The 20012-nt window shown below is 53.2% G+C and overlaps 1 protein-coding gene across 3 annotated transcripts in view; it reads left to right on the top strand.

Moving 5' to 3' along the window:
- Window positions 1-20012, top strand: part of LOC135191187 (protein CEPU-1) — a 480880-nt gene that overhangs the window by 144283 nt on the left and 316585 nt on the right. The window contains exon 1 of one of the 3 annotated variants that reach the window (XM_064173255.1): window positions 12618-12666. The exons of the other annotated variants lie outside the window; for them this stretch is intronic. The gene's annotated coding sequence lies outside the window, so the exon portion shown is untranslated. Of the gene's footprint in view, window positions 1-12617; window positions 12667-20012 lie in introns of those variants that run through there. 3 annotated transcript variants of the gene reach the window in all.

The raw sequence follows: 20012 nt of genomic DNA, 5'->3' as shown, positions 1-20012 counted from the left end.
TGCCAAAGCAGGCTCAACCTAGGCCAGGTCACACCTGAAGATCACATTTGGTGCTTCTGTGCTCCACAACCTCAGAGCTCAGCCAGTTCCACCCCCCCCTGCCCTAGGCAGGTCGCTCAAGGCCTCATCCAGCCTGGTCCTGAGCACCTCCAGGGAGGGATCCCCCAGGGAAGTCTGCACAGGAAGGCATCCAGATGGATCTCGAATCTCTCCAGAGAAGGAGACTCCACAACCCCCCTGGGCAGCCTGCCCCAGGGCTCTGTCACCCTCACTGTAAAGAAGTTTCTCCTCCTGATGGGCTGAACCCTTCCATGGTCCAGTTTGTAGCTGTTGCTCCTTGGGCAGTTCAGGCCTCAGGGCACTGTTTGCTCTTTTGGGATGTCTTTCTGCAGTGAGCAGAGCTCCCTGGATTGCCCAGGGAGGAGGTGGAGTCCCCATGGGTGGCCATGGCACTTTGGGACATGGTGGTGCTGGGTTGATAGTTGGACTTGGTGATTGTGAAGGCTTCTTCCACCTGAAATAACTCTGTGGTTGTCTGATTCTGCCACCCCACTTGTAGTGACTCCTTCCTCCTTGTCCCATCTGCCCTGTAGGACTGCAGTGCAACCCCTTGGCTTGCCATTCCCCACTGGCCCCACCATGGCTCCCCTCCCTCTGCTCAGGGAGCTTTGGGGTTAGAGTTGATGAGGCACACAGCATTTGATGCAGGCCAGAGAGGTGAAAGTCAAATGGCACCAAGCTTCCTGCAAGCCTGCAGCAGTCTGCTGGGAGGTTATTCTTCATGGGACAAGAGGTCACTTTGGCTTGACAAAGAGAAGGCCCTTGCTGGTTTTTTTGTGCTCGAGCTATTTTTAACTCTTTTTTTCCACCCTGGTGATGGGATGAGGCAGTCAATAGCCAATGGGCTCCTGTCAGAGAGGCCTTTGCAGAGATGGGTTATTATTAAGTCCTCATCAGGCCAAAGATGCTTTGAAAGCCCCACCTGGACCTGTTCATAATCTAAGCCTGGAGCAGCAAAGAAGAGAGGGCAGGGCAGAGCCCAGGGAGGAGGAACAAAAAGCCAAAAGCTTTCTTTGTGTGGTGACCAAGCAGGTTGGACCCTTCATTTTTTGTGCTGCCCAGAAAACTTTGCCTAAGCCCTGCCTCCTTTTGGGCAGCACCTCCATGACTTCTGTGGAGGACAATATCTGCTCAGAGCTGAGTCCTTCTTCAGTGCTTAAGAGTTGTCATCCCAAAACCTGACAGCTTTTGGGGAAGAGCCAAGAAAGAAATAAAGCAAGCAGCAGGCTGAGCCTCCACCTGAGCCCCACCACATTTCCCTCTGCATGTATGTATTTATTGATTTATTTATTGGCTTGCATGAGAAAAGTTGCACAAAAATCAAGCAAATTGATTTGGAATCAACCTATTTAAAATGGTGCAAACCCCTAACACAGGCAGAAGTAGTTTAACCTTTGCTTAAATTGATTCTGCTTGCAACAGGAAATTACTGAGTGAGACTGAACTGATTTAATGGAGGGTTAAAGCCTGTTTAAGTGTGTCCAGTTGGGAGGTTTTCATTGGCCTGGAGAGTGAAGATGGCTGCAGCCATCAGGAGCTAGTAGGGAGCTCAGGATTTCCTTTCTTGCTCTGCCACAGATGCTGGCAAGTTCCCCTTTCTAGACCTCAGCTTCCTACATGTGATGGAGGATTAGAGAATTATCCTGGCTTGCAGGAGTGTTGCTGCCTCAGTGGTGAGAGGTGGACACTTCTAGGGGTTCTGTCCTTCTTTACTGGCTCCAGATACAGGAACAGTAAAGCAGAATCATAGACCCAGGGAGTTGTTTCAGTTGGAAAAGACCTCTAAGACCACTGAGTCCAACCAACAACACACCATGTCCCAGAGTGCCATGGCCACACATTTCCTGTCACCTCCAGGGATGGGGACTCCACCACCTCTCTGGGCAACCTGTTCCAATCCCTGACCACTCTTGCAGCAAAGAAATTGTTCCTCATCTCCAACCTAAACCTTCTCAGGCCATTTTCTCTCCTTCTGTCACTTGTTACTAGGTAGCAGAGCCCAACCCTCATTCCAGCCTCCTCTCAGGGAGTTGTAGAGAGCAATGAGGTCTCTCCTCAGCCTTCTCCAGACTAAACAACTTCAGTTCCCTCAGCTGCTGCAGTAAAGAAGTCGTTCTTAATACCCAACTAAACCTCCCTTGGTGCAATTTCAGGCCATGTCTTTCCCTTTTGTGACCTTCTACTATGGAGAAGAGATCAGCCCCAAGTTGTTAGTAGCCCAGGCTTAGCCGGGGCCATATTTTGGTTCTCAGGATGGGAAAAGAGACATTTTTCTAACACAAGCTGTAGACCCCAGCATTACTCACTAGCAGCATCCCTCTTGCATCCATCAAACTCCATTTTGATGCAGAGGAGCATCTCCTTCAGGGATGCTCCACACTCAGACACGCTTTTTGTTTTGACATTTGTCTTTCAGGGCTTGTTCCAAGAGATGGGAGGAAGCTGCTGGGGAAGCATCAGCCCTAGGCTGGCTTCTCTAAGGCTTGGCTGAAAGTTGAAGGTTAAGGTGTTTTTCCCTTTCACCAGAGTGGCTCAAATGTAGATGTTTGGGAGCAGAGGAGCCTCCATCCACCTGAACAAGTGTTTTGCAGTGGGTAGCAAATTTACCGTGGTGCTCGTCTGGGAGTGATGTGATTTGAATTAATCAAAGCTCTCAGCTGCAGGAGGAGAGGGGGGGAAATAAATAAATAACTAGGGGCCAGATTGATGGAAGAAATGGAGTGGTGATAACTGTGTTTTAATCCAGTAGCTGAGGGCTTAGAGCAGCCTCCTGGGAATCAATCCTCCCTTTTGCCTGGGGAACGTGAACCTGCAGCTCCCCGGGAAGCGCCGGGGGCGGGTGGGAGGTGCTGGAGCTGCCCTCGGGCACGGAGCTCTCTGCTTTGTATACCAATAGTTATTTATTAATTAGGAATCCTCCTGGCTTCCTCCTTCAGAGGGTAGGATCCTTGCTGGGGAGGCTCTGCTCCCTGCTCTCATTAAGGTTTAATTACACAAAGTGAAATGCCATCAACAGGCAGGGAGTGAGCACCCCGGAATGCTGTGTCAGGGGGTGGCGTGTGGGAGATGGACACGGCTTTGGGCTCCTGGGGATGCGGCAGCTGAATGGCTCCCACCTGGAGTGGAGGGGCTTGGCACTTTGGGACCAAATCACTCCCATTAAAGCCAAGCCTGGGAGCTGAGACTCGGGGTCAGGACACCCAAGCGCTGATGGCATCTCCTGCGTCCCTGCTGGTGTACCTCAGGGACCAGGGAGTCATAGAGTCAAGCAGGTTGGAAGAGACCTCCAAGATCAGGATGTGACCGTGCACTGCATCCCCGGGCCAGGCACGGGGGAGGTTGTGTTGTCGATTCCAAGGGCTGGGTGACTCTCTCAGGCTCTGATGCAGAATTCCTTTGCTGTGCTGTCACTCCCCTGCCCCCAACCCGAAGAGTTTAGTGCTGGAAGTGAGGCAGAGGGACGCTAGAGTTCACTATTTGCTCCTGAAAAGCTGTGGGGTGAGTCTGGGGGCTCCAGCCTGCGGTGGTTGTGGATGGAGGATAGTGCCAGTGCCACGGAGCAAACCCAGGTGCCAGCGTGGAGTGAATGACAAACGATCCGAGGCTGCTGCTGACTTAAATACCCATCTGCCTGCAGCTCGGGAGCCTATCAATTTCAAGGGATAATTAGTAGCTGCCATACAGAAAGCAGCAGGGCACTAACCATTTTTACACGAGCTTTGGAGCATCTTCTTGCCCCAGCAGTGAGGAGGAAGGGCAGCATTGTCCCTCCCCCTCCTCAGACCCACCTCAGGCTTTGACACCAGCGCAGCTCCTTGGCACTGGGAGGGGGAATTTGGAGGATGGGAGGACTCAGAGACTGGTGTCTACGTGGATGGCTTCATTTTGGGTTGGAGAAATGCTGCTCAGGGAGTGAAAACATCTCACCTCCCCGACCAGTCACCCCAGCTGCCCACAGCCCTTGTCTTGGTCACATCTCCAGGGCTTTTATCACAGCAGGCACCTTGAGCCTGGTCTTCACGGTGTGAAAGCTAAGGCAAGGAGCCTGACGGTGGATTTGCTGCTGAGATAAAGACGAGCTGCCCAGTTTCTCACTGCTCTGGTCACCGGAGCTCAGGCTTCGTTCCCGGGAGGCTGCAGGCAGGGCAGAGTCAGATGGGCACCGAGGGCTCAGCCTCGCCAGAAGGGAGGGAGGGAAGGAGCCTTTAATGAGTTCACGTTTTGGAAGTGCTCTCAACTCCTCAGGTGAAAGTTGCTCTCCAGGAGAAGTGCAAAGAGTGCTGATTTGCATTCTTATTGCTGGCAATATCCATAGGGAGAGAATGTCAGAACAGCTGTTATGTCAAATTACCTTCCCCCAGTAACAGGGGATTTTATCTGTCATCTCGTGGAGGGCAGAGGCACTTGCACCCCTTGGGGGAAGCCTGGCTTTGCATATTCCTTGCATCTAATGCTTTGTGAAGCGACTTAGAGTGGCTCAGTGGAGCGCAGGAGAGGCATTGGGCAGCAGGTGGAGAGATGGAGCAGTGCAAAAGGGATGGGGGAAGGGCTGGGGACAACCCTGGTGCTTCTCAACCCGCCGGGTCCTTGCCCATCCTGGGCTGTGGCAGCAGCTTGGTGTGTCCTGCGTGGCGAAGCTTTTATTGCAGGCTTTGGGTATAATCACTTCTTAATTAACTGAAGCGATGGCTTTATTTCTTGGAGCTCATTTCCAAGGACTTAATTTTATTTCTACACAAAATGAATATTTTACATTTTCCTGCTCAGAAGCAACACCCATACCCGTGCAAGGGGGGCAGAGGAGGAAGCTGAGCCAGCGCTGCTCCTCGCACCGAAAGGTTCCTGCTGTCCTCTGTGCTTTCCCAAGAAGCCATCGAGTTCCAGAGAGGGTTTGCAGGGGGGAGAAAGGAAAACTGAACCCAAGCCTGGATCAGGATAGTTAAAAGGCTTCATCTGGGTTGCACTAAAGATAGAATCAGAGGATCAGAAAGTCAGAGGATCATAGAATCAGTCAGGGTTGGAAGGGACCCTTTGGAGTCACCGTCCCCGGAGATGTTCAAGCAGAGCCTGGATGGGGCACTTAGTGCCATGGTCTGGTTGATTGGACAGGGTGCTGGGTGCTTCCAGACAGGGAAGCTGGGGCTAAGGAGTACCTAAACGTGCTTCTGATGCTCCTCTCCCCACCTTAAACTGCTGCCAGGTCCCCCAGTCAGCCCTGTTCTCCCCTCCCAGTAAAGCCATAGCTCAGGCTGGTGTAGGCCTGAGGGGATTTCATCATAAAGCTCCAGACTGGAGGCTCAGTCTGCTTTTCTGAACCTCAGTTTCCCTTTCTGTGCCTCATTTTCCACTTTGACACCTCAGTGTCTTCTTTTCCAAGTGAATTTCTCCTTCCATGCTTCAGTTTCTCCTTTTGTGCCTCACTTTCCCCTTCCATGCTTCAGTTTCTCCTTCCATGCAGTCATGCTGGTGCCTTTTCTTGAGATGCTTTGCAATGTGCTGGGACTCTCAGGAGAACATGCTCCTTCTGCTGTTGTCCACATGAGAGGCTCCAGCTGGTCCCTGCCCTTGGAGCAGGTCTAAGCCAAGTAGGATCTGGTGGGAATCTCTCTCTTCCCCTCCTGCTAATCCCTGTCCAGCCCTAACCTTCTCAGCAGCATTAGGTTTCCAAATAAGCTTTGCAAGGGCCAGGGCACTCCAGGGAGAGGCCCACAAATAGAACTGGGTGTCCCCAGCTGGCTGAGTCAGAGAGCCCCAAAGTAGCCCCAGGCTGGGTCAGCTGGGTTGGATGCCTACAGCTTCTGCTTCAAGCACACTGGGGCTAAATCACTCCCATTAAAGCCAAGCCTGGGAGCTGAGGCTCGGGGTCAGGACTCCCAAGCTTCCACCCATCCGCTGATGGGCAGCTCCTGCATCCCTGCGGGTGGTACCTGAGGGATGTGAGTGTGCCCTGCATCCCCGGGCCAGGCAGTGGGGGAGGTTGTGTGTTATCAGTTCCCAGGGCTGGATGACTCTCTCAGGCTCTGGTGCAGAGTTCCTTTGCCGGGCTGTCGTTGCCCTGTTCCAAACAGCACGAGTGCAGGGCTGGAAGTGAGGCAGAGGGACGCTGGGAGATAGTAAATTTCTGTAGCCTTTCAGAGGCTCCATAATTCATAATCCTGAAACGCACAGGCTGATAATTGCCCTAATCACTGGAGAAACATGGCCAAAATGTACTGAAATAAGCCATAAAACTCATTACAAGATAACAAGATTCTATCTATTCTCGGAGGTCGCGTTAGAGCTCGGCAGGTCAGGGAGTTAATCACCTCCTCCGGCGGAGGCAGCGCCGATAAGCAGCGGCACAGGGCACGTCCCCGCGGGCAGCTCTGCCCGGGGCTCGCCCTGCGCTGGCAGAGGGCTGGCAGCGGGGGGGGAGCTGGGGAGCTGGCGGCAGTGTGGCTGCGCTGCTGGCCCAGCACGGAGAAGCCGCACAGAAGCGGGAAGAACCCCAGAATGCCAGGTGGGAAGGGACCCCGAGGCTCATCTGTGCCACTGTGGCAGCAGTCAGCCGGCCCAGCAGCCTGGCAAGCTGAGCAGTAAAACTGTGCAGTGCAGGGGACTCCTCTGCTGCCCCTGGGAGAGATTCCAATGCCTGACTGTTCTCGGGGGGGGAATTGTCTCCTGGACTCCAGTGGGAATCTTCCCAGCAGTAACTTGTCCCCATCAGCCCTTGTCTTCTCCCCGGGATTCCTTGCCAAAAGGGGGTCTCCATCCTCCTTGTACCACCCCTTATGTGCTCTCTGTGGTAATGAGGTCTCCCCTAAGCCTTCTCTCCTGAAGGCTGGACACCCCCAGCTCTCTCAGCCTTCCCTCACCTGGCAGGGCTGCCAGTCCTCTTGTGGCCCTTCTCTGGACCCTTTCCAGCCTTTCCCTGGGGAGACCAAAGGCAGGATTTGGGGAGACAGAGTTTTCCCTTCTCATCCAGAGAAGCAGCAGTGATGCTTCCCTTGCCAGCTGCTGCAGCCCAACACTCCCTGTGGTTTCTGCTGCTTTGCACAACCAGCTGAGCCTTGGAGCTTGGGTAAAGTGGTTTCAGGGAGGCATCCCTCTGTGTAATGTCTTTGAAGGGTGTGATTCCTTCTGCTCAGTTTTATCATGGGTTGATAGTGGGATGCTTTCTTCTCCCCCATCACTGCTGGTGTGTATCAGCTTTGCTCCATCCCTATTCCCAGCTGTTATGTCTTGGGGGGAACATGTCTTGGGGGGAACATGTCTTGAGTAGCTACTTGGGAGCACTCACAGAATACCAGGATCCCAGCATGGGTTGCTGAAGGCCTCATCCAACCTGGTCCTGAACACCTCCAGGGAGATTGTGGAGCACAGAAGCACAGAATGTGATCAAAGATCAAAGATCACATTGGGTGATTCTGTGCTCCACAACCTCCCTGGGCAACCTGTGCCAGTGTCTCACCACCCTCACTGCAAAGAACTTCTTCTTCACATTCAGTTTCAGTCTCCCCTCTGACAGTTTAGACCCATTTCTCCTTCTCCTGACATTACAGGACCTTGTCAGTAGTCCCTCCCCAGCCCTCCTGTAGCCCCCTTCAGATCCTGGAAGGCCACTCCAAGGTCACTTCCAAGCCTTCTCTTGTGCAGGCTGCAGAGCCACAACTCAGCCTGTCCTCAGAGCAGAGCTTCTGCAGCCCTCTGAGCATCTTGGTGGCCTCCTCTGGCCTCATGGCAGTTCCATGTCCTGCTTGTGTTGGGGGCTCCAGAACTGTTCCTCTTGGAAGTGGAGCTCCTTTAGGTTCCTTCCATTTGGGAAAAGCTTTTGTTTGGGGTCTGTCCGAGGGGTGGGGAAGCAGCTGCAGACGATGGGGGACATGACAGGGCAGCTGCACGTTGGCTCCACCAGCAGCCTCCTCCCTGCTGGGTTTGTAGTGTTGGATCCTGGGCACATGGCTAATCCATAACCCTTGCTAGGTGCTGATGATGAGTCAGTGCTGGTTTAACATGGAACTGCCCTCCTGTGAAATCCATCTCCTTGGAATTCATGGAGCTGCTTGTTGGCTAAATGTTAATTGGTTATTAAACCTATTGGGGAGGGACGAGAAGTTCTGAGCCCAGGGATGTGGCTTGTTCTGTCTCCCACCCCTGCCCCTTTTGGTGTCCCCTGCACACAGGAACCCTACTCCTTCAGTGCCAGAACCCTTAGCTTTGTTATCCTTTTATTTACCACCCTCAGCCTTGAGCAGAGCTGCAGGAAAGGGAGCCATGATCCCCTGCTACTGGTGTTAGCAGCACCTCTGCACATCCCCTTCTCCTCTGACCTCATCCTCCTTCCTTTTTCCCTTCTCATGAGCTTTGAACAACTGATGAGTTTTATCCTCTCTGCTGTCTGGAGGAGATAAATTCAGGAAGACCAAGGTCTGGTGCATGTGCTGTGGAGGAGCAATAGGGGCTGGGAATGGTGGGATAACAACAGTACTCCCAAAGGGATGCAGCATCCCACCCGTGCTGCTGCTCAGGGAGGATCCATTTGCTTGGCCGTGGCTGGAATGGGAACATTTGAAGGAGAGAACTGGGTGAAATGTGCTCCCCCCAGTGTGGTCTGAGTTGTTGTTAGGGAGGGTGGTCAGCAGCTGCTCTTGGTGCCGGGGGGGCTGGGAATGCCTGGGGAGTGGGAATGGTGGGATAACAACAGTACTCCCAAAGGGATGCAGCATCCCACCCATGCTGCTGCTCAGGGAGGATCCATTTGTTTGGCCGTGGCTGGAATGGGAACATTTGAAGAGAGAATTGGGTGAATCATAGAATCAGGCAGGTTGGAAGAGACTTCCAAGCTCATTCAGTTCAACCTAGCACCCAGCCCTAGCCAGTCATCTAGACCATGGCACTAAGTGCCTCATCCAGGCTTCCCTTGAACACCTGGACGTGGCACTTGGTGCCACGGTCTAGCCTTGAGCTCTGTGGTAAAGGGTTGGACTCGATGATCTGTGAGGTCTCTTCCAACCCTGATGATACTATGATACTATGATACCTCCAGGGAGGGGGAAATGTGATCCCCCCGGTGTGAGAGTGGTCAGCAGCAACTCTTGGTGCAGCATCCTGGGGGGGGTTGGGATTTTGCAGTGAATTTTCTTGTGGCTGAGCTCGTAGGGCAGGGTTTTGCACAAGGAAATCCTATCAGCTGGGGGGCAAAGGAAAAAAGAAACAGAAAGAGATCTTTTTACTTTTCCAATCAGAACTGAATAAAAGGAATGAGTTCTGTGTGCTTGCATGGACCTGTGTCCTGCTGGGTGACAGGAGCAACAGTTTAAAGCTGTCATGCATTTTTCTGTCCCCTAATCCTCCCTCCTGTTTGGTGAGGGATGGAAGGCAGCCCCGTAGGCCCTGCAAATGAAGATCCCCACAGGTACAGCACATGTTGCTTTGCCCAGTGGGGGGGGAATAAAATCGATAAATATGCTGGCTGCAGGGAAAAAAAGAGAAAGAAAACTCACCACAAAACCACTCCAGAGCGCAGAGGGAGAGCTCGCTCCAAAGCAGGGAGGAGGGAGAGCAAGAGCTCCTCTCAAAGGAAGGCTTGCTTGAGACAAGAACCGACCATAAAGCAAAGCACTTGGCTGGGGAAGTAGAATAGCATCAGGCTGGCGATGCTGCAGGCACCAGGGGGAGGGTAAGTGGCTGGTGAGAGGTTTCTGCTCTCACCCTGGGCATTGCAGAAGGGTTTTTCCCCCTCCTGTTCCCACGTCAGCTTTGCAGCCCTGAGTGGAGCCAGTCAATGGAAAGAGGCTGTGATCCCTCTCTTCATTCCCGGAGCATCCCTGCGGGGCAGGCTGTGGGATGCTGGGCACCTTTCTGAGCTTTGGCTGGGCTCTGTCCCCATCTAGCGATGGCTGAGCCGTGGCTGGCGCTGCTGCAGCCTCAGCTAGTGCAGGAGGGCTTGGTGGGCTTTTCCTTCGTTGCTCCCGTACTGGGACCAGGATAACTTGGCCCCTGCCTGCTCAGAACTGTCTTCTCCTCCTTGCCTGGCAGCACCAAACCCTTGGCAGGCAGAGAAGAGTTAAAGGCACAGCAGCCACTTCTGCTGTGAAAGCTAAAAACCAGAGTTTTTAGCTCATGAGTTGGAGGGAGGGGATGAGAAGCAGCCAGGCTGTCACCACTCCTGGTTTTATGATGGTGTTAGAAAGAGCAGTCAGTGATTCATTAGTGCAGGCTTCATTTGCCCTGCTCTGGGCTGGGGCTGTGGAGCAATTAGAGCATCCTCCGAGCAGGCTTTGACCTCTGGTCTATGCAGGAGAGAGAGAGAGAGAGAGAGAGAAAGGCTTCAGCCAACCCTACAATGGGATGGCTTGAAAGGGACCTTAAAGGTCATCCAGCTTCAGCCCCCCTGCCGTGGGCAGGGACACCTTCCACTAGCCCAGGTCGCTCAAGACCTCATCCAGCCTGGCCTTTAGAACCTCCAGGGAGGGCACATCTGCAGCTTCCCTGGGCAGCCTGTGCCAGTGTCTCCCCACCCTCACTCTAGGGAATTTCTTCCTAATTTCCAGTCTTAGTCTGCCCTCCTCAAGCTTAAATCCATTCCCTCTTTTCTCTTTGTCCTGTACCTGTAAGAGAAGCAGGCAGGGCTGGATGTTGGCAGCTGTTTGTGGGTCTGGTGAGGAGGAGGCAGGAGGTGAGGATGCTGAGCATGACACTAGGACCACCAGGAGTGCAGGTGTTGGAACACTCCATGCTCCAGTTGTCTCAGTCTGGTGGTTTGCAGTGAGCAACCCCCCCACACCCCCATCACAGGCACAAGGACTCGAGCCAGGCTCAAACTGGAGGATTTCTTTTGTGCCTCTGCTGCTCTCAGCAGCCAGCATTGCAGGCTGGTACTGGGGGCGCTGGATCTGCAGACAGCAGATGTGCTCTCCTCCTGCCAGGGCACCCTGCATGCCCCAGGTGAAATGCTGATGCCTCAGCACGTGCTGTCCCTGCTGTCACTGCCAGCAGTGTCCCTGCCTGCTGAACTGCAGGGCTTGCAGAGCCAGATGGGTGGTGCAGGCAGTCCCGCAGCTGCTCCTCCCACCAGTGCTCAGGGGGAATGGTTAGCAGGATGCTCAGCATGAAGGAGTAAGCAGGCTATTCACCCCCCATCCCCCCCACCCCATCTTCAGAAGCTCTTAAATATCCCCATCCTCTTGTCTTCCATTCACGTGGCTGCAGATGCTTTGCAGAGGGATGAGGAAGGGATGAGACCAAAGTTCTCATCGTCACAAGCAGTGTCCAGCAGGACGAGGGAGATGATCGTCCCCCTCTGCTCCTCTCTGCTCTGCTCTGCTCTGCTCTGCTCTGCTGAAACCCCACCTGGAGCACTCTGTCCAGTTCTGGGGCCCCAGCACAAGAAGGTCACAGACCTCTTGGGACAGGTCCAGAGGAGGCCATGAAGATGATCAGAGGGCTGGAGAACCTCCCGTTTTGGCACTTAGCCTTCCTTAGCTGTAGGGCCTGCTGTAAATGATGGGTAGGAGCCTTTTGCTTCATTCAAGAGTCAGTTGAAGAGAGCCCTTCATGGGTGAGTCCTGAGTACAGGGGAAAGGGGAATGCTTCCCAGGCCCTCCTTGCTTTCCCCACTGCTTAAACAGGGACAGACTGGGAAAGCTGACTGGGAAGTGCTGAGGCATGCAAAGATGAGTTCCTTCTGAACTGTGCTGAGCTGTAACCTCCTGTGCTGCAGCTTCCATCCATTGCTCCTTGCCCTATCCCAGGAAGCAGTGGGCAGAGCCTGTCCCCACCCTCCTAACCCCCAGCCCTCAGATACTTATACACAGTTATTAAATCCCCTCTCAGTCTTCTCTTCTCCAGACTAAGCAGCCCCAGGTCCCTCAGCCTCTCCTCACCAGGCAGTGCTCAGTCCCCTCATCATCCTCGTAGCACTCCCTTGAACCCCCTCCAGCAGATCCCTGTCCCTCTTCAACTGGGGAGCCCAAAACTGAACACAGTATTCAAGGCAAGGTCTCAGCAGGGCAGAGTAGAGGGGGAGGAGAACCTCCCTGGATCTGCTGGACACACTCTGCTTAGTGCACCCCAAGACCTCATTGGCCTTCTTTCATTTGTTGTATTTTATTCCCCTTCTTTTATTTGCTGTTTTGCTTCTCTCCTTCTCTTTCCTTTGCCCCCTGGGAGCAGAAGCAGCTGTTGGGCATGCACATGGCAAGAGGAGGTGGGCCAGAAAAAGATGAAGAAATAAACCCACAAGAGAGGGAAAACTGGACTGAAAGAAACACTTTGAAAGTCAAGAGTCCTTTAAAAGAGTCGGGGGGGGGGGGGGGGAGAGGAAGGGCTGTGGGAGGACAATGTCGTTGAATGTTTTGTCATTTCAAAGCCTTAGGCTGACCTGATTTCAAAGAATGCCTCTCTAATACTTGCTCTCTTTCTTCTTCCCTTTTTTTTTCTCTCCCCTAATAGGTAAGTGCTGTTTTATTCTACTCATCCAGAAGGCAAAGTTGGATTTTAGGTAGGTTTTATTTTATTATTTATTATTTCCCCCCCTCCTAAAGAGAGGGGATGAGACATGCAGGGAAAGAGCCACACGGGCACAGCGGCCGGTGGCACCAGCAGAGAGGGATCAGAGCTGCAGAGGTAGGTGGCTTCGCCCGGGGACTGCCACCCACCCAGCTCCCAGGGGAGGGGGCACAGCCACCGTGGCCATCCCCAAATTCCCCATTCTGGAGAATGGGAAAAGCTTTCCCAGCGGACTTGGGGAAGCAGAGGGGGATGCTGGTGAGGAGGAGAAGCACGGGGTGGGGGCGGGAGCACGGGCGTGGGGCTCGCCGCCTGGTTTTGGGGGATGGCAGAGGTCTCTGTGGGCTGCACGAGCTGGTGGTCAAGTGTGTTTGTGCCACCTGAGCCTTGTTCATCCCTTTCAGGAGTGCTGTTGGCGTAGCTTGGGTTGGTTTTGGTGCTTTGGTGTATGAGAAGTGTAGGGTTTGGTGCTTTGGCATAAGAGGAAGATGTGGTAAATATGGGAATTGATCCAGGTAGGACATGGAAATACTTTCTGAGCTCCATGCCATGGCATGAGACATCTACCTGTCTGCCTACTCATCTCCCTCACCCCAAAAGTGAGGGCTACTTGCCCAGGGCTGCTGGACAAGACTTGGATTGGTATTTCTGGGCTACAGCACAATGTAGCAATAGGACAAGGGACAATGGTTTGAAAGTGGAGCTGGGAGATCTAGGTTGGACTCTGGAAGGAAGTCCTCCACGATGAGGGTGATGAAGCCCTGGAACAGGTTGTCCATGGATGCAGCTGCAGCCCCATCCCTGGGGACATAGAAGCTCAAACTTGCTGTGGTCCTGGCCAGCCTGATCTAGTTGGAGGTGTCCCTGCTGAGTGCAGGGGGGTTGGACAGGATGCCCTTTGAGGGTCCTTTCCAACTCAATTCAATCTGCAAATGCAGGAACCACGTCATGGTTCAGGGAGAGCTGCTTTGGCTGATGGTTTGCTGGAGCAATGATGTCATTTCCCAGGGGCCTTTCCAGACTGATCTGCAGGCATGTGCTGTCTTCTCAAAAGTTTGGGCTGGCAAGGCAGACCTAAATCAGAGCAGCAAAAGCCCTGGGCACGATCCAGGAGCAGACAGGAAGGAATGATTGTTTTCTGCCCTGTTTGGCTCTGCAGCAAAGATGGCTTAGTAACCACGTGGAGGTGAGCAGGACAGGGCACTGCCAAGCAGCTTTGCAGGCTGCAGGGCTTCTCTGGAAGTCTAGCAAGGGAAAAAGAGGGGGGGGAAGTAGCTGTAAACAACAGCAAAAAACCAAACCAAACCCTACCTCAGCCAGCAGCAGCTCGTCCTTTCTCTCCTGGCATCCCTGTGGAGCCCAGATGAGTGTGCAGCAGCGTGTGGCCAGCTCCTCCTTTATTTTTCATCTTCTTTCAACCAAGTTGACCACTGGCATCATGATCCCTCTCTGCTTGAACTCGTGCTGATGCTCTGAGCAACCAGCTGCAGAGCTGGGTTCTTCCAGAGCCTGGGAAATGTGTGTTGTTTGGACTTGAAATGGAAGCTAGGACTTGGGGAACAAGGCTTTTAGAGAACAAACAGGGTCTGTGGAGACCTCAGGTCTATATGGAGTTGTCTGTGCAACCCCACCCCAGGTCTGCACAGATGCTCAGCTTCCTGAGGCCCTTGGAGCTTGCTGCTCTTCCTCAGAGGCTTGCTGGTTGGAATAGGTTTTTTAAGCCATATCCTCATTTCTCAGCTGCTGATTGTCAAACCCTTATCCGGGTTTTGCTGTTTCAATGTGGGGGCGTTAGGAGGAGCAGGGATGGGGAAGCCTTGGAGGAGACAAGGTGTGTGCTTGTAGGGGCTGGAGAACCTTCCTGCAGACAGATGGTTTCTATTAAAAGTACAAATTGAGCCTTTTTCTTTCTGGGCTGGGAGGAGGAGAAAGGTTTGAAACAAATCTTTTGATTTCCATTCTGAACTTTGGTGGGGTTGGGTTCCCCCCCCCCCCCACTCCTCCTGGATTTGCAGAATAAAAGGGAAAATGGAAAATAATCTACTCTAAACCCACTTTGCTCCAAGAAGATAATTCCCCCTTCCCTTTGATGTTGTGTTTCGGGGAGGGGAAGGCGCCGATGCGTAGGTTTGAGGTTTGTTTTATCAGGCAACACATCCCTGTGCTCCCGGCGAGTCCCGAGCATCCGTCCCGGCAGCGGCGGTACCCGGGCTGCGATGCTGGCCTGGGGGGACCCGAGCTAGATGGGCAAAATGGAAGCGAAAACAGCCCTGAGGGGAGCCAAGCTGAGAGGCAAAACACAAAGTGTGTTTGAGGCAAATATTTGGACAGTCTCAAGGCTTTGTTTAAACGAAACATCGACTGCTAATGGGCGATCCCGCAGGGCAACGCGGATCCTCCTGCCGTGCGCAGATTGGAGCCGGGGAGCATCGGCGGCGTGGGGCGGACCGCAAAGTCAAAGTGGTCCCAAGCTCTGGAGTTTCTGCTCAGATCCTGCTTGGAAAAAGCAAGGAATGGAGCAAATCTTGTTCCCCCCCCCTCCGCAAAGTGCCTCCTGCATCCCCTGGCTGCGGGCTGTGGTTCGGTGGCAGGGATGTAGCACCTGCCCTGCGGCACGGGCTGGGGCGAGGGCTGGGTTTGAGGTGGTGCTGGAGGGAGGTTTTCCTGCGCGGTTCGACAAGAGAGCTTAATGAAGTGCTGGGGTGGGAATCGGTGGGCCGGGAGACTGCGAGGCCGTTCCCTCACCTCTCCAGCTCCGCTATCAGACTTCACAGGCATTAGGAAGCAGCACTATATAGGTTTTAATAATGTTTCCCTTTGATCTTGCTTGTCCTCCTGCCTCTCCTGTTCGCACCCCGGGTTTTGATCTCTCCTGTAACGTGTTTACATCCCACAATTATTGTAATTACCTGTAGGAAACCCAGGAACACGCTGCCAAACCTGGCTCATTCAGAAGGCTTTTTTAACCCTCTCTGCACTGAGCAGTCCTGGCAGCAGATGCCTCAGAGCCTGCTCCCCATCGCGAGGTCCTGCTGCTCCTGGCTTTGCTGTAGTAAATGTGTTAAATACTGCAGGTGTTGAAGTCACTGTTCAGGTTTTAGTGCTTGTAGGGGGCAAGAAAATAGCTTTTCATCCCACTTCTTCCCTAATTCCTCCTGCCTGCCCCTCTGCCTCCACCTTACACCCCCAAAGCAACGGCTGAGAGTGGTTCCTTCTCGTCTCGATAAGACAAAAGCCTGCACCGTGCTGTGGAGGCTGCGGCTGGTGAGAAAAGAGCCTTGATCGAGAGCCAGGAGGAAAACAAATGGACCTGCTGCTTTTAATCCCTGCCCATCCCCTGCACCGCTGCTGCTGAGAGGCTGCAAGGGTTTTTTGCTGGTTGATGGCTGCAGCTTGGCCATGGTGGGACCAGGATCAAACCCAGCAGTTGCCATCAGCCCCATTTGGAATTGATTGCCCTTCTCCTTGGGTGCCCATTGATTGATTTCTTTGCTGCCTGGGGAGAGCCTGATGTGAGGTTTTGGGGGATGGTCGGGCTGGGAACAAGACAACTCCCTAGAAGCAGGCTGTGGTGAGGGGGGTTTGGTCTCTTTTCTCTAGTATCAGGTGACAGAAAGAAAATGGCCTCGAGTTGCACCAGGGGAGGTTTAGGTTGGAGATGAGGGAAAATGCCTTTACTGCGAGCATGGTCAAGCACTGAAACAGGCTGCCCAGGGAGGTGGTGGAGTCTCCAGCCCGGGAAGCATTTAAAAGACACCTGGATGTGGTGCTGAGGGACATGGGTTAGTGGCAGGGGCTCGACAGCAGTGGTGGGATTGGGAGCTCCGGGCGAGTGGCTGGACTCCTCCAGCCTCAGCAGCTCTCTGGAACCATCTCTGTCACTGCAGAGCAGCCAGGAGCTCAGAGAGGGGCTCCATGCTGCTGCCTGTCCCTGAGCAAGCTGGGAAGCACAGGGGAAGCACCGAGCACCCAACAGGTTGTGTGTCCTCCCTCTCCTTTTAGCCCCTGCTTTTGGACAAACACCGACCCTGAAAGGGAGAGAAGGGGAATTAAATTAGCGAACACAATTTCTCCCTGTCATTGCTCTCTGACTAATGAGTCTATTTCTGGGTAATAAGAAGGAGCAGGAAGTGACAAGGCACTGTAATGAATTAGTGGCCCAGAACCTCGTTAGTCAGAATAATCTTTCCATGAAAGATAAACGATGCAAACATTAATTATGAAGCTTCTGCGGAAATGCATTTTGTTATTTGGCATCCCAAGACATCTCTCCAAGTTATTGCTGGAGTGAGGTGCTTTAAGAGAAGGGCTGGAGGGAGGCAGTCAAGCCCAGAGATGACAAAAAGAGGAGGTGATAAGGCGTTGGTCTCCAGGCAGCATCACCTGCAGGAGGTGATGCAGAAGCCAAGCAGCAGGGTGATTTCCAAGCCACATTACAGATTCCAGGGATGTTCCTCTCTCTTGTGTCATCATCCATCCTGCAGTCATTCCTGCACAAGGCACCACTTTGTGAACCTGTGAGAATGGGGAAGTGCCAGCCCAAAGACATGCATCCTAGGAGGGGTTAAACCACAAATAATAGGCAGAGTAGCTGAACAAAATGTAATAGACCATTAAACACATAGGTATATATAGCACATATATATAGCTGGGAGTAGTGTTTCACAGGATGGGGGGGTTGGAAACGACCTCTGGAGATCAACTCCAACCCCTCTGCCAAGGCAGGTTCACCTTAGAGAAGGGCACACAAAAACACATCCAGGTGAGTTTGGAAAGTCTCCAGAGATGGAGACTCCACCACCTCTCTGGGCAGCCTTTTCCAGGGCTCCAGCACCCTTCAATTAAAGAAGTTCCTCTTCGTGTTTAGATGGAACTTCCTATGGTTAAGTTTGTGCCTGTTGCCCCTTGTGCTGTCACTGGGCACCACTGAACAAAGCCTGGTGCCATCCTCTTGACCCCACTCTTTAAGTATTGCTAAGTATTAATGAGACCTCCCCCCTCAGTCTTCTCTTTTCCAGATCTGAATTACTCATCTGTGTCATTCTGCAAATGAGATTTGGCTGCAAGGGAACTTTGACTGTAGCTTGGTCATCTCTGAAAGAAAAGGTGATTTAAAACTAGGGTGGGAACATCCCCATGAGCAGCAACCATGCCTAGGAATGTCTGGTGGGTGATGGCACAGCAGCAGCTGAGCCCAGACTGGACTAAAAGACTTTTTTGCTGCAAGAGTGGTCAGGCATTGGAACAGGCTGCCCAGGGAGGTGGTGGAGTCCTCATCGCAGAACAGAATCATAGAATGGCTTAGGTTGGAAGGGACTTCAAAGCTCAGCCACTTCCAACCCCCTGCCATAGGCAGGGACAGCTCCCACTGGAACAGGTTGCTCAGGGACTTGTCCAACCTGGTCCTGAACACCTTCAATCCCATTCAGTGCTTCTGTGCTCCACAACCTCCCTGGGCAGCCTGTGCCAGTGTCTCACCACCCTCACTGCAGATAACTTCTTCCTAACATCCACTTTCAGTCTCTCCTCTGCCACTTCAAACCCATTCCTCCTCCTTCTGGCATTACCAGACCTTGTCAATAGTCCCTCCCCAGCCTTCCTGTAGCCCCCTTCAGATCCTGGAAGGCCACTCCTGGAAGCCTTCTCTTCTGCAGGCTGCAGAGCCCCAACTCTTGTGGCCTGTCCTCGTAGCAGAGCTTCTGCAGCCCTCTGAGCATCTTGGTGACCTCCTCTGTCCTGGCTCCAACAGTTCCTGTCCATCTTTGGAGCTGCACAAGAAATGTGTGGCTGTGGCATTTGGGGAGGTGGTTGAGTGGCCATGGTGGTGTTGGGCTGGGGGTTGGCCTCAGTGATCTTCCAAGCAAAACTGTTCTGATTCTCTCTGTGTTCTAACTCTATATGTATTTCTCTATATCTCATGAGGGAAGAAAGAAAATGGTTCCACCCCCGCTCCCCTTCCCAGCTCCTGGCTGCTGCCACCTCCACTGTCTTAGCAAGGCTTGTCCCAATTTTCTCCTGTGTTGTTTTTCTTCCTGGTTCTTCGTGCCAGTTTCAAAGAGGCAGCACCCAGCGCTCGGGCGCAGCAGCAGCTCTGCCTCCCAGGTGCAATTACTTTGCAACACAACTTTATTTTGTGCAGTGTCTTTCATCCCAAGCAGGCAGAGAAAACACTTAGCGAGGTCTAGAGGGGCTGGGGAGAAGGGGAGGGAGAGGAACCCGGGGGAGGGATGGATGGGAGGAGATGTCTGCTGTCAGCATCTGCATCGCGGGTTAGTTCAGCAGCTCTAGCAGGGACACTTTGTCATTGCCCTGCTGCCAGTGCAGGTACCAGGCTGGATGGAGCAAAGTTATGGACAGTCACCCATTTCTGGGGAGAGCAGGGGATGTGGTCTGCCTTGGTCACAGGCTCAAGGATGTTGGGGGTGAGAAGGAGAGTCCCCAGCCTCTTTGGGCAGCCTGCTCCAGAGCTCTGGCCTTGGACAGTCCACAGCTTGAGTGCTGCGTTCACTTCTGGGCTCCACAGCATGTGGAAGACATTGAGGTCCTGGAGCATGTCCAAAGAAGAGCAGCAAAGCTGGTGAGGGGTTTGGAGAGCATCATGCAAGGAGCAGCTGAGGGAACTGGGGCTGTTTAGTCTGGAAAAGAGGAGGCTGAGAGGAGACCTTCCTGTCTCTGCAACTCCCTGAGAGGAGATTGGAATGAGGCCAGTGTTGGTCTCTTCTCCCGAGTGTCAGGTGACAGGGGAGGAAATGGCCTGGAATTGTTCCAGGGGAGGTAAACCCTGGAGATGAGGAACAGTTTCTCTCCCATGTGGGTGGTGAGGCATTGGAACAGGCTGCCCAGGGAGGTGGTGCAGGCTCCATCCCTGAAGGTGTTCAAGACGTGTAGGGATGTGTCACTTCAGGTTGCAGTTTGGTGGTCATGGTAGCTGCACTATGGTTGGACTCAATGATCTTAGAGATCTTTACCAGCCTTAATGATTCTGTGATCCTGTATTCTTCTGGAACTCTGTTTCCCTCTGACCCTCCTCTTGGAGAACCTTCAGCCTGTACCACTTGTGATGAAGTTTAGCTTTGACGCCTTGGGCGGGTTTTATCCCAGTAGCAGAACAAGTCAGCGACTGGCACAGCTGCTTCTGCAAATCCTGCTGAGCATTCCCAGGATTATGTAAGTGTTATTTTGCAAGCCCTCCTCCTCGCCTCCCTGGATCAGAGATTGCTGTCTGTTAATGGGGAGTAATAGTGGTGCAGTGCCTGTGCGGAGGGTTGCGAGGATACCGCCGCCGGTAATTACGAGGTGCTCAGAAAGTGCCGTAATGGGGCCAGGCATGTATTGTGGCAACACAAACACCTCCTAATCATATCTTCTGCTGCTCCTGAAAGTGTCTCCAAATGCATCTCTGCTGCTCTGCCTGCGCTGCTCTCAGATGGGCCTTGTTAACACAATATCAATCTAATAGCCTG

The sequence above is a fragment of the Pogoniulus pusillus genome, chromosome 38, assembly GCF_015220805.1.
Source record: "Pogoniulus pusillus isolate bPogPus1 chromosome 38, bPogPus1.pri, whole genome shotgun sequence".
Taxonomy (NCBI): Eukaryota; Metazoa; Chordata; class Aves; order Piciformes; family Lybiidae; genus Pogoniulus; species Pogoniulus pusillus.
The sequence above is the reverse complement of the archived record's forward strand: the minus strand, read 5'-3'. Positions and strand labels throughout refer to the sequence as shown.